The sequence below is a fragment of the Buceros rhinoceros genome, unplaced genomic scaffold, assembly GCF_000710305.1.
Source record: "Buceros rhinoceros silvestris isolate BGI_N320 unplaced genomic scaffold, ASM71030v1 scaffold18164, whole genome shotgun sequence".
Classification (NCBI taxonomy): Eukaryota; Metazoa; Chordata; class Aves; order Bucerotiformes; family Bucerotidae; genus Buceros; species Buceros rhinoceros.
Genome location: NW_010407868.1, coordinates 57,772 through 68,811, shown reverse-complemented (window position 1 = coordinate 68,811; position 11,040 = coordinate 57,772). Strand labels below are relative to the sequence as shown.

At 48.3% G+C, this 11,040-nt stretch overlaps 1 protein-coding gene across 1 annotated transcript in view; it reads left to right on the top strand.

Moving 5' to 3' along the window:
• The window catches only part of GPC4 (glypican 4), a 36,005-nt gene that overhangs the window by 930 nt on the left and 24,035 nt on the right, over positions 1–11,040 (top strand). The gene's annotated exons all lie outside the window — the stretch shown is intronic.

Here is an 11,040-nt window from a genome sequence, read left to right as displayed (position 1 = left end):
TTTGCCTGCGGAGTTCCCATAGGGCTCCGCAGGCGTCTCAGAGCTCCTGGTCACTGCAGCGGCCCCTGTGCCCAGGCATCCCCAGGGGGAAGCAGCAGAACATCAGATTTCTGCCTGGGTTGTCTTTGTTGGCTGGGGGAATGAGGTGACACCCAGCTGCACATGGAAACACCTGAAGAATCAGATGGACTGCGTTGCTGAAACTGTTGTTCTGGTTGTATGTCATGATTGCTGTCTGGTAGTGAAGGGCGATTCCACCTCACAGCTCCTCTGGAGTTTTTTGTCCCTTGTTCAGTCATTGGTTCAATGTGGGTTTTCTACTAATCCCGAAGTCTGTGCCTTCAACCCGCTAGGGACCTCCTCTACACTACAGCAGCAGGTAGCAGCCCCTTTCTTTCAAAAGGGACTGGCACTCGGGTCGGCGAAAAAGTCCTTGCGTATGAAATTGGAGTGAGTCAAAGAAGAATTACGCAATCATCTTGATAGCATCTAAATCTGCTAGCTAAATATTTCCATCTTAAGCTCTGTTGTCTCTACCTGCTAGTACACCAAAGGGGTGATAGAGAGAACTGAAGTGTCTAGACTTGCAAGCTTATTAAATGCAGAACAAGGCACTTAATGAAATCCAGCTCATAGATAAGCCCTTTCAAAGAGACCAGAGGAACGATGAGGCTTTTTGAAATGCTGCATTGGAAGCAAAGAGCATGTTCACTGTATTAGCATCCCTGACGTGGTGCAGATGTATTGCTAGGTGTGTCTGCCTGTTTGTAGGGTGAGAGATGGCTGCAGGGCTGCATGACGGCAGGGGGGTGTTAAGCTAAGGTGAGCTGAGTACCTGTCAAAGCACCAGGCTTCAAAATGCATGAGCTTTGATAGGGAGCGCTATACGAGCTGGTTTCTTTGTGCCATGTATTTCTTCTGTCACCCACTTGCAGTGTGCCCTGTGCTGGTCTCACCCTGATCTTAGCACTGGGAGTCCTTGACAGGCAAATCTGGAAGGGGGTGGTGTGATCCTATTCCTGGAAGCTGGATTTACTGTGCCCGGCCTTTCCCTGAAGGGTGTTTCTCTGCCCTGCACAAAACTAATGACGGAGAATTAACAACCTCCTCAGCTTGTCCCAAAGCCTTAATGGCCCTGTCTGAGCATTTTCTAATGTCAGATCTACATCTTCATTTGCCGCAGACAAAGCCAATTCAGGGGTTTTTTTAACCTTACCTGGAGTCGAAGCACAGATTAACTGATTGCAGTCCTCCATCTTTAACCTCTTGGAAGACTTTTAATCACGAGCCCATCACTTGGAGGCTGAAGGCACCCCTTCTTCAGCAGCACTCTTGCTGGTGGCTGGGGCAAGTTGAGGACCCTGCTCTCTGAGGTCGTCAGATTCTTGCAAAAATTGTGGAGCGCCGTGCCCAAGAGTGCTGTGGTAGTTTTGTTTAAGAGCCTGCTGTCGAGTGATCGACTGCTTGTGGTGCGGTGTTTCCTTCAGTTCTGATCCTTGGTTATCACGTCCGCTGTGGTCAGGTCTGCCTTGCACATTTGACTTCTTGTCCAGCATAATTCTCCCCACACTTTTTGATGTAATGTGCTCAAGCTTCAGGCAGGAGAGACAATCAAGACCCGTGTGACCTGACCTCTGGGGATGAGATTGGAAAAGCACACTATCCCTTCTGGAGCTCTTCCCTTGCACGGGCCTGTGCTCCGATTTTAATGTTGGTAGCTTTTCAGGGTTGCCTCATTACTGGTAGCTAAACTCATTCAAGTGAAAATAAAGCTGACGCAAAACGAGCTGTGAACCTTCCTCTGTTTAACAAGAAATCCTCTGTGCTTACAGCTATGTGGAGGAACTGAGCAGGCAAGATGAGTTATTACAGAGACCAAACTCACTTTGCGTAACTGGTCTCGCAGCAAGTGGGACAAACGCTCCTCTTGCAGGGTGACACATTCCTGTGCTGCGAAGGGCCGCTCCAGGATGCAGCTCAAGCAGCAAACCATGTCCTCCAGCTCTTGGAAATCTTTGTGGCAGGTTCTCTGGCTGCTAATCTCTCGGCCTTGACATTCAGGTCCAAGAGGAGAGACAAACCCTTGCTGCCTCTGTTGTGTGCTTGACCTTTGCAGCAGTTGCTGCTGCAAAAGGACAGTCGAAGTGGCGGCACGTCCTTTGGATGGAGGCTGTGATGCCCCGTGGCTTTTGGAGCGTTTGCATCAGCTGTTGCCAGAGCGCTGTGTGCTGTTGGAACTGTTGCCAGAATTGCTCTGATCTGACACCAAAGCTGTACAGAAATGGATTATCTCCTCTTAGTTGGGAGCATGGAACAAGCTGCTGATTATCTGTTCCCAAAGGGCTGACCAGAAGTCATTTCGTCTCCTGTTGCGTAATGTGACAGCGTCAGATCCTCTTGTGCGTGTTCAGTTTGCAGACACTGGGAGAAAGCTGGAGCTTTGGAGTCCCATACCTCACATAGCCAGTCTAAATATCTGCTTAAAGAAGTACAGAAGATTTGCTGGTTTTTTCTGGCATGCGTGATCTCGGATACCTTCATGGGTTTCGTTGAGAACCTAGTGGGCAAGAGTCTCTGGCTGCGTAAGCATCTCCCTCTGTGACAATGACAGCCATGGGAAAGCTGTAAAGCTGTGTGACGGTGATGACATCTCATGCCACAGAAGTAGCTATAGCAGTCAGGGCTTTAAATATCACCCACTCCCTCACCCCCCCTCTTTTTTTTTTCCCCCAAAAGTCTCCTTTGCCTTCTGTCCTCTTCACCAGTTAGCCCTCCCCTTCCCTCTCTTTTGGATTAATAACATTAATATAATTAATGGTGACATTAAGACTGTGTAAATTCTCTGTCCCATTTGTTAAACTAAAACTTTCACCTCTTTTGCCCTTTCAGGCTGCAGTTTTCCGTGCCAGGGGCCGTGCTGCCCAAGCAGTGCTTTGGGGAAATTGCTCAGCTGTTCTGAGGAGTTGGAGCAGGGGCAGGACATAGTCCATAAGTCTTCTTCAGTGTTTCCGCTATTCTGTTGCTTCTTAGATAAGCTGTTCTTAGTTTTTTCTTATTAAAGACTCCTCCTGGATCTCTTGGAAAACGTAACTGTTGTACCAGGCCTTTTCTGAGGGCAGAAATTATTTTTTTTGTAGGCTGGCTGCAGAGTGATTGGTGAGGGCAGAGGCTCAGTGGCCCCTCTGCTCACAGGAGCTTGGGGCTCTGCCCTCACCAATCACTCTGTGGGACCGAGCCCAGCAAGCTTGTTCTCCTGCCCCTGCAATTCACAAGTGCTTTTGCTGTTGCACTTAAACCAAGTCTTGCTTCTCTGTGCTCTGGATTTAGAGCAGGCGAGCAAGCTTCTGCAGCCTTTGTTGTACAGGAATGCTGTGTACAGGGAATGAACCTGAGCTAGTCTGTTCCAGGGCTGGGCTGGCACTTCTCATTCCCAGTGCCCAAGTGACAGAAGGATTTGTGTAAAACAGTACAGCCCAAGCCAGCATCTGGGAAGCTATTAAATGCTGAAAGTCCTGTTTCTGATCGCCTCCCCCTGATTTTTCCATTAGCATTTAAGATAAAACACATACCAAAGTATAAACTGAAAGCTCTTCAGGATAACGAACACAAAGAACCCAAATCTAAGCAGCAGGAGCTGGCTCCTGAGACTGCGGTGCACCCACCCAATGCTGCACAGGGACCAGGCAGAGGGACTGGACAGGGACCCCTGTTTGTGGGCTCCATGTTTATGCTGGGCAGAGCAGCCACGGGTATAAAGTACTGTCGTGCTGTGCATCTTTGAAGCAACCCAGGGTGTCCTTGGTCTGGTGCGAGCCCCGTGTTAACTCCTGGGTCCGTTAATTGCTTCCAGCAGCTGGCTTGTGGCTGAGTCCGAGTGACTAGTCAAGAGGGTCATTGGCAAAATACCTTCTGAACTCTGCTGAAGCTGGGGAAAAAATCCCTGGAATCTCATTTCTGCATTGAGTTTATGTTGTTCAGATAACCCTGGGCTTCCAGCCACTGTCTCCAGGTAGGAGTTAGCTTGGAGGTGTGCTGGGACAGCAGGGTGCTTGGCTGGGAAGTATTAATAATCAGGAATGAGACAGAAGGGGCAAGGGAATGCTTTCGGTGGTCTCCTTTCTGCTGCTCCAGGCAGTGTGGAGGCAAACCATGAAAGATGAGCCCTGCAGGTGCCCAGCCTATTGCTCCTATAGTTAGAATTTGGCAGACCATCGGGGTGCTCCGCCTTACCAAAATAACTGCCCTTTGGGGACCTTCATCGTGCATTAACTCTTTTATTGGAAACGGCCAGCAAGGACAGGGACCTCGGGCCTCATCCTGCTTGTGCCAAGCCCCTCCTGTGTCCATGGCAGGCAGGACTGTGGGGTTAGTCCTGGCTGCCAGCACATTTATCTCCTCAGGAGCAGCTCTGGGTGTTGTGTCACAGCAGGAGTGCTGAGACTAGAGACCTGGTAGACCTTTGATGCTTGCTGTGCCAGAGCTGCATGGCGTTTGTGCTTCTGAATAAATCTGTGTGGTGGAGAGAGCTCTCCCATTACAGCCATCCTGTGGAGAGTGCACTGATGACAACTGCATCATTAACATACAAATAATAGAGTGGTTTTGTGTCTCTGCTGCCACTCATGCCTAGGTGAAGGTACAGCCTCAGTACTCCCTCTCCAGAAAGGGCACCAAGCCTTATACCAGCCAGGTGGAAAACGGTGGGAAGATCCCTCAAATTTTTCAGAAGCAGCAGTTGCTGAGAGCCAGTCCTTCGGACTTGGTGTTGGACCTGCGCTTAGCTGAGGTAGCGATGGACTGATTTAGGAGAAGCAGGAGGGAGCAACCACCAAGACTCTTCCTTTAGAAAATCCCTCTTGTGGGCTTTTGTTTGTGCTTCCACATTCACTGCAGCAACAGTGAAACAAATTGCTCTCTGTGCTGTGGAAGGCCGTTTATTCTTTGTTTTTGTTTAACTGGCTCCTCTGCATCTGGAGATTTTTAAGGAGGTGTATAAACCACTGTGATTTTTTTAGTCTGGTTGTGGAGAAGGGTGGTGCTTGTCTGACAGTGGTGGGGGCCAGACTTCTCTTTTGGGAGGCTCAGGAAGATCCTGGGGTCGAGTTATCTTGGAAGGTGGAGAGAGGCTCCTGCCCTATAGGTTGGGGAAGGGGGGTGAGAGAGATAAGGTTTTGGAACTGAGCAAAGGCTTCAACAATGGGCAAGACCGCTTTGTGTATGGGCTTGGAGGGGTCAAGCAGCCTTCTGCCATCTCAGGTCCAAGTGGTTCTGCTGTTAAGATCACAGGTAAACTGTTCTCACCCTTCCTTTTTTTTACCAAGAAGCAGAGATGTGGGCAGCTGGCTTTATACTTGGCTACAGGAAATGTGCCTGGTCCTCTCTGGTTACTAATTGCTGTCAACCAGTCAATGAGCTATTGTTTGTCTGTTTAAAATTAACTCTCTCTTCCTCCTTGCTGCACAAAGGGGCTACCTAACCTATGTGCGGGCTCAGATTGCTTGCACAGTCCAGGGAGCTGCTCCCATGGATGCCTGTTGAGTTGGTTGTGCTTTGGGGTCTCGTGGTGGGCTTGGGGTATGATATCCCACCAGTGCAGAGCTGGAGCTATTTTGTTAGTGTTAAATGTACTGGAATTTCTCACGTCCAGCTATTTGCGTGCTGAATGAACTAGTAAGAGAGGTGACCCTAGCTGGAAGAGCTCTCCATGCAAATATAATGAGATGAGATGAGATAATATAATGCTTTAGCAGCTGAGAAATAACAGATGAGTTTGAAAGGTCAGTTGAGATTGAGAAATGGGTGCAGTGAAATATTAGACATGGGGCAGGAGTAGAGGAAAGAGGAAGCAAATGGAAGGAAAAGCAGCAGCAAGAGAGATGCAGTGGGAAAAATGGCCACTGTGTTGTGGTCACGAGGAGGACGATGGACCAGCTGGCAGTGAAGGACTGCTGCTTGGGGATGAGGCAGCGTGGGAGAAGGGAGAGAAACCCACTCTAGCTGACCCGGAATGGGACACGTGAGGAGTGATGGTCCCTGGAGACAGGGATGAGGAGGCTGTGAAGTCTGGGCTTGTCCTGCTGTGTGAGATGCGGCAGAGTGGGGTGGACCAAGAGGGGACCAAGGGCAGTTCTGCTGTCACTGCTTTCCTAATTTGTGGGATGCGATGTGCTGCTATTTCCTTCTTGAAGCAGAGACGGCAATCTCCGCACTGTTTTTCCTCCTCCGTTGGTTCTTATTCTTTTAATGAGCTCAGTCTCAGTGTGATGGTGGTGATCTTGTGCTGTGTGTTATCTTCTGCTGTGCTCTTCTGGGCTTCAGCCTCAGCCTCATGGGCCCTCCAGAAACAAGAAGTTCTAGAAATCCTGGGGTTTTTTGAAGGTTGTGGTTTGTTGTTTTGTTTTTTTTTTTTTTTTCTCCTGTGAGGCTGCAGCCCAGTTGTTGTTATTGTCTCAACCTTTCGCTAATCACAGAAACTTTGGGAAGATGTTGGTGTCCCTCCCAAGTCTCCAAGGTTCACACGTGACACTGGCATGATTGAAGCCTGTACTTCTTCAAACTCCGTGGAAGGGTTCTCCCCATGTCAGTAAGTGCTAACACATGTTTGAAAACAGGACAGAGAAACAGCTTGTGGACTTGCCCTGCCCTTCCTGAGTTCATATTCAATAAATGTGTTAACACTATGTATTCGTCAGTTTCTCAACACTTCTGGAAAAAGGTTGTTAAACTATGGTTTGTTTTTCCCTGGTGGAAATTACAGATGTGGTATATGCAGTAAAGGAAGTGAAGGCATATTAAAAATAATGAGGCACATTTAGGAAAAAAAAGTTCTCCTTTGGAGTAGGTGGCATGGCCACGGATGGCTTCACCTTCGAGGTGAAAAGAGCTGTGAAACATTCATCTCTCCCAAATTCCTGTTATCTGTCTGGGTTGAATTTTGCTTTGCTTGGTAGGAGCAGCTGCAGGGTGGAGTTTGTATCCACAGATGCGCCTTGGCCAGGGCGCTGGGACGATGCTGGCGCTGGCCCCTCTGCAGCGCAGCCTTCAGGGCCACGGCTCGGGCAAGAGCATTCTTCTGGGAATTCATCTTGCTGTTGTGGACATGTTATGAGTAAACCATTTTATGAGAAGATGTAATTAATCTCTTTGTGGCAGGGTTCTGTACACACTAGAAAGCATAATTGCCTATACAGACAAGCAAATTAAAGGTTTCGGTAAGACAGACGGTCCTTAATTAATCATAATCTCGACAACATATTAAGAGTATACCCAAAAAGCTGGGTGGCAAATTATCTGAAACTAATTAATTGTGCCCATAAAAATTCAGCATGGTCCCTCTGCATGCTTGAGCCTGGTTTTATTTGGTTTTTAAGGTGTCTCGAGTAACTGAATGTCTACCTGGTATCTATTTGCATGCTTAATTTGGAAACCTCAAAGAGGTGAAAACATAGCTCCAAACTAAGGAAACCTGGTATATGGAAAAAGTAGCATGTCTGGCAGCCTTTGGGAGCAAAAAACCCATCTCTGGTAGCCCTAGTCTCCTTTTGGAAGGACACCAGCACACCTGGACGTGGCCAACAGATGGGCATCTGTAGAGAGCGCATTGGCTCGACAGCCTTGCTGAGCTCTTGGATAAGACTCTGCCTTTTTTGCACTACCGTTAAGGTTTCCTCCGCTCTGTAAAATGTGGGGGGGTTGGTACTGAGCTCTGGGTCGCTTATGATTTGACTCTTTGCAGTTGCTGGAAGAGGAGGAAGCAGGGCACTGCGGGGCGCTGTTAAATTTATTCTCTCAAAAGCGTTTCATTTCTGAGGATCAGGAAATTCAAGGCAAAACGGTTGTCTGCTGTGGGTTCGGCCCTGACATCTCCCTGCCTGGGGCACGGCTGGAGGGACAGAGGACACCGGCGCTTAGGTCTGTCCGAGGGGCAGCCAGTGCTCATGGTGTGGTCGCAGGAGGCAGCTCAGGCCAGGCAGTTTTGCTGCTGCTTCCTTTGTCACCCCTGTTCGTAGGGAGATGCCGAAGCTGCCTGTGGGTGTAGGGGAACATGCTCCTTTGATGTGTTCATCTAACTTCCAGGAGCTGCCTTTGATTTAGGTAGGACTGTGCCCTACAGCAGCAGGCTCTCCTCATCAAAAGCCCTCTTGTATGAAAATCCCGCTCTTAATGTATCTGAAAATGTTAGCACGAGGATTAAGAAAATGTTGCATCCCTTCTTACCTGAAAGAAGATACTTTCAGATGAGACCTACGAATCCAAGACAAAAAACACTTTGGGTACAAAAATCTGAGGAATTGGGTGTGTTGTCTGGAGGTGGGATTTGCCCTCTGCCTGACAGTGGGTGGAGTGATTGTGCTTCTTCAAGTAGCTCATGTATCTGCAATTTGGAAGAAAGACTGTTTTGAATTATTCTGGCAATGGAAACTTATGTCATATGGAAGCACCTTGGGGAGATGCGGTGCTCTCCTGCGCTGGGTTCCTCTGGCAGGGCTGGTCTGCCCCCGAGCTGCAGAGAGGTAATGCCTCTTATCACCTGGAAAAAGGAAACTGCCATTAGCTATGGTTATGTTTCCCACTGCGCGCTTTTATGGAAGAGTTTGTTCAAAGCAAAGATTTCTTTTTTCCCAAGACTCGTATTGCAGAAATACGAGATATGTTACAACTCTTCTTTCTTACCATTTCGTGAAATCTCTAGGCTTTCCCTGAGTGCTGGCCATTGAAATTCTACCCTGAAATTTGAACGAGTTAAAAGAATAAACAGAGCCTAGAACTGTAGATTGCCTGACTGCAGATTACTGCCTTTTCTATCTCTAAAAGTTAATTGCATTGGAAATGTCATCTTCCTTTGAGGATCAAAGTCCGTAGCATCCACAGGATTTATTTTGTAGTACAGACACATTTTAAACTTTCTTCTCGGTGTTAGGAAAGGTTTCGTGGCTCTGGTCCCACCAGGCAGCTCGGCTGCACTCTGCAGGCAGCTGCGCTCCTGCCCTTGCCCCTGCGCTCGTCCTCCCGAGCTAAGGTGACTTTGCATGAGCAGGGCTTAGCTGAGGTGAGCTGAGGCAGTAAAATGTGGACTTGCTCCCAGATCCGGTTGGACCGGAGCTGGCTGAGCAGTGTTAGCCCCGTGCCTTGTCTGCGGTCCGTCCTGCCTGTGTCACCCAGACATCTTTCCACACTCTGCTCTTAGCCAGGAGACCCAGGGAGACCGTCAAGCCACATGCTGCTCCCAAGGGTCAGCTGGAAGCCCTTCCCGGCGGTGCGCGCGCTTGTGCCTGTTTGTCGACAGAGGGGCCAGCCCTTGTTCTGGGAGTTTAAACAAGATAACTGGAGGGAAAAGAGAGCCTGCCATCCCTCCAGATAGCAGCGTCTCGGAGAGCACCGGCAAAGTATGATTTGTCGTCTGTGAAAAATGTTTGCGTTTGACAGCTTTTCACAGGAAGCCTGTCAGAGTGATAATTTAATGAGTACAGATTGCTTGCAACACAGCTGTAAAATGAGCTTTTACAGTGCTGTAAAATAAGCAACCGAGGCCTTTGTGTGTTTGCTTTTGTTTGAGAAAAAGTCAACTTCTAATACAAATGAAAGGTGGTCATTTATTTTACTCAGCAAACAGTCAAGACGCAAGAGAGGAACCTGCCATTTTTCTTCTTGTGGTGGCAAGGTTAATGCTGGGTTACGTTGGTGTTTGCTAATCAGCTTGTTTCTGTGAAGGGAAGAATTAATATCTCATTAGATGTAGGGAGTTACTAGTCAGATTAGCGTTTAATCATAAAAAGGACTTTTGGGCTTTCTTCTCTTTGTTGCAGACATCTATGCCTGTGGTTAGCACAGAGAAAAGCTTAATGGTCCATCCTGTGCCCAAGCCGATTGTGTGATAGAGACAGAAACTGAGACTTCTAGTACGCCCACAGCTAGAGCAAAACTTACCCGTATATATTATTTAATCCCTGCTGCTGACCAAGTTAAGAGTGCTGTGCATTGCACAGAGGAAGATGTTACCGTGCACGTCCCATTGCTGGGTCCACCCCTGCTTGCTGACATGGGGTGGTCCCTTGCCCCTGCTGCTGTGCTCAGCATCTTTCACAACCTCATCTCCATCTCAGGAGCCTCAGGGTTCCAGCGAGGCCACCCATGGGCTGAGGGTCCCCAGGACCACTGGGTCCCCAGGGCATCTCATCCAGCGTGGTTTGGGGCTGCAGGTGTGTTTGCTGGCAGGGAAGCTTCGTGGGGCAGGAGAGCGAGTGCTGGCTCCGCTGCAGACACGCAGCTTCCTCTGTCCTTCTTATTTGGAAAGTGGCGCTTGAACGGGCATTTTTTGCCTGTGAAAACGCTGGCTGATGCTCGAGCCAGAGGCAGTGCCTCTGTGTGCAGGTAGTGCCTCCTTCAGCAGTGTTGTCCTGGGGGTTCAGAAGTGGCTGGCTTTGGTGGGAAGTTTTCATTTCCTTTATTTACCTTCCTTTTGGACAAGGAGGAGCTGCTGTCTGGAAGACTGCAGGTGCACAGGTATTTACTGCTAATTAGGTTGCCTTTTTTCAGGATAATTAATGAACATACCTGCTTCTAGCCCACATGAAAAATTGCTAAGAGATGAAGTGCTCTAAAGCCTGCATACGGTTTATTCACCTTCCACTTTGGAGTGTAACCAGTAAAATGAGTTCAGGCAGGAGAGTAAATTGGTTATGGTAATGGGGCTGTACTTGAGATAACTTTCCTGGCTTAAAACATGGCTTTGGGTTCCATCAGACTGGTGGTTGGACCTATTGAATAGATTTTCCATCAGTATAATTTTAAAATCTAGTGCTCTCTGAAGAGTTCGCTGATGCATCTACCAGCTCTTGTGCCTGGCACAGAAGTATTTAAATAAACAACTTATTTGGTGATGCTAAAAGGTCTGAGCAAAGGAAGGAAGTGAGCCTTCAAAATGATTAAGTGAATTAGAAATTAATATACACCAAGCTAATCTCTGTAGTATAAACTCAACAGAAAAAAGTCTTCCTGGAGAGGAAACGCCAGTCATGGGAACGAAAGTGGAGGTTCCTG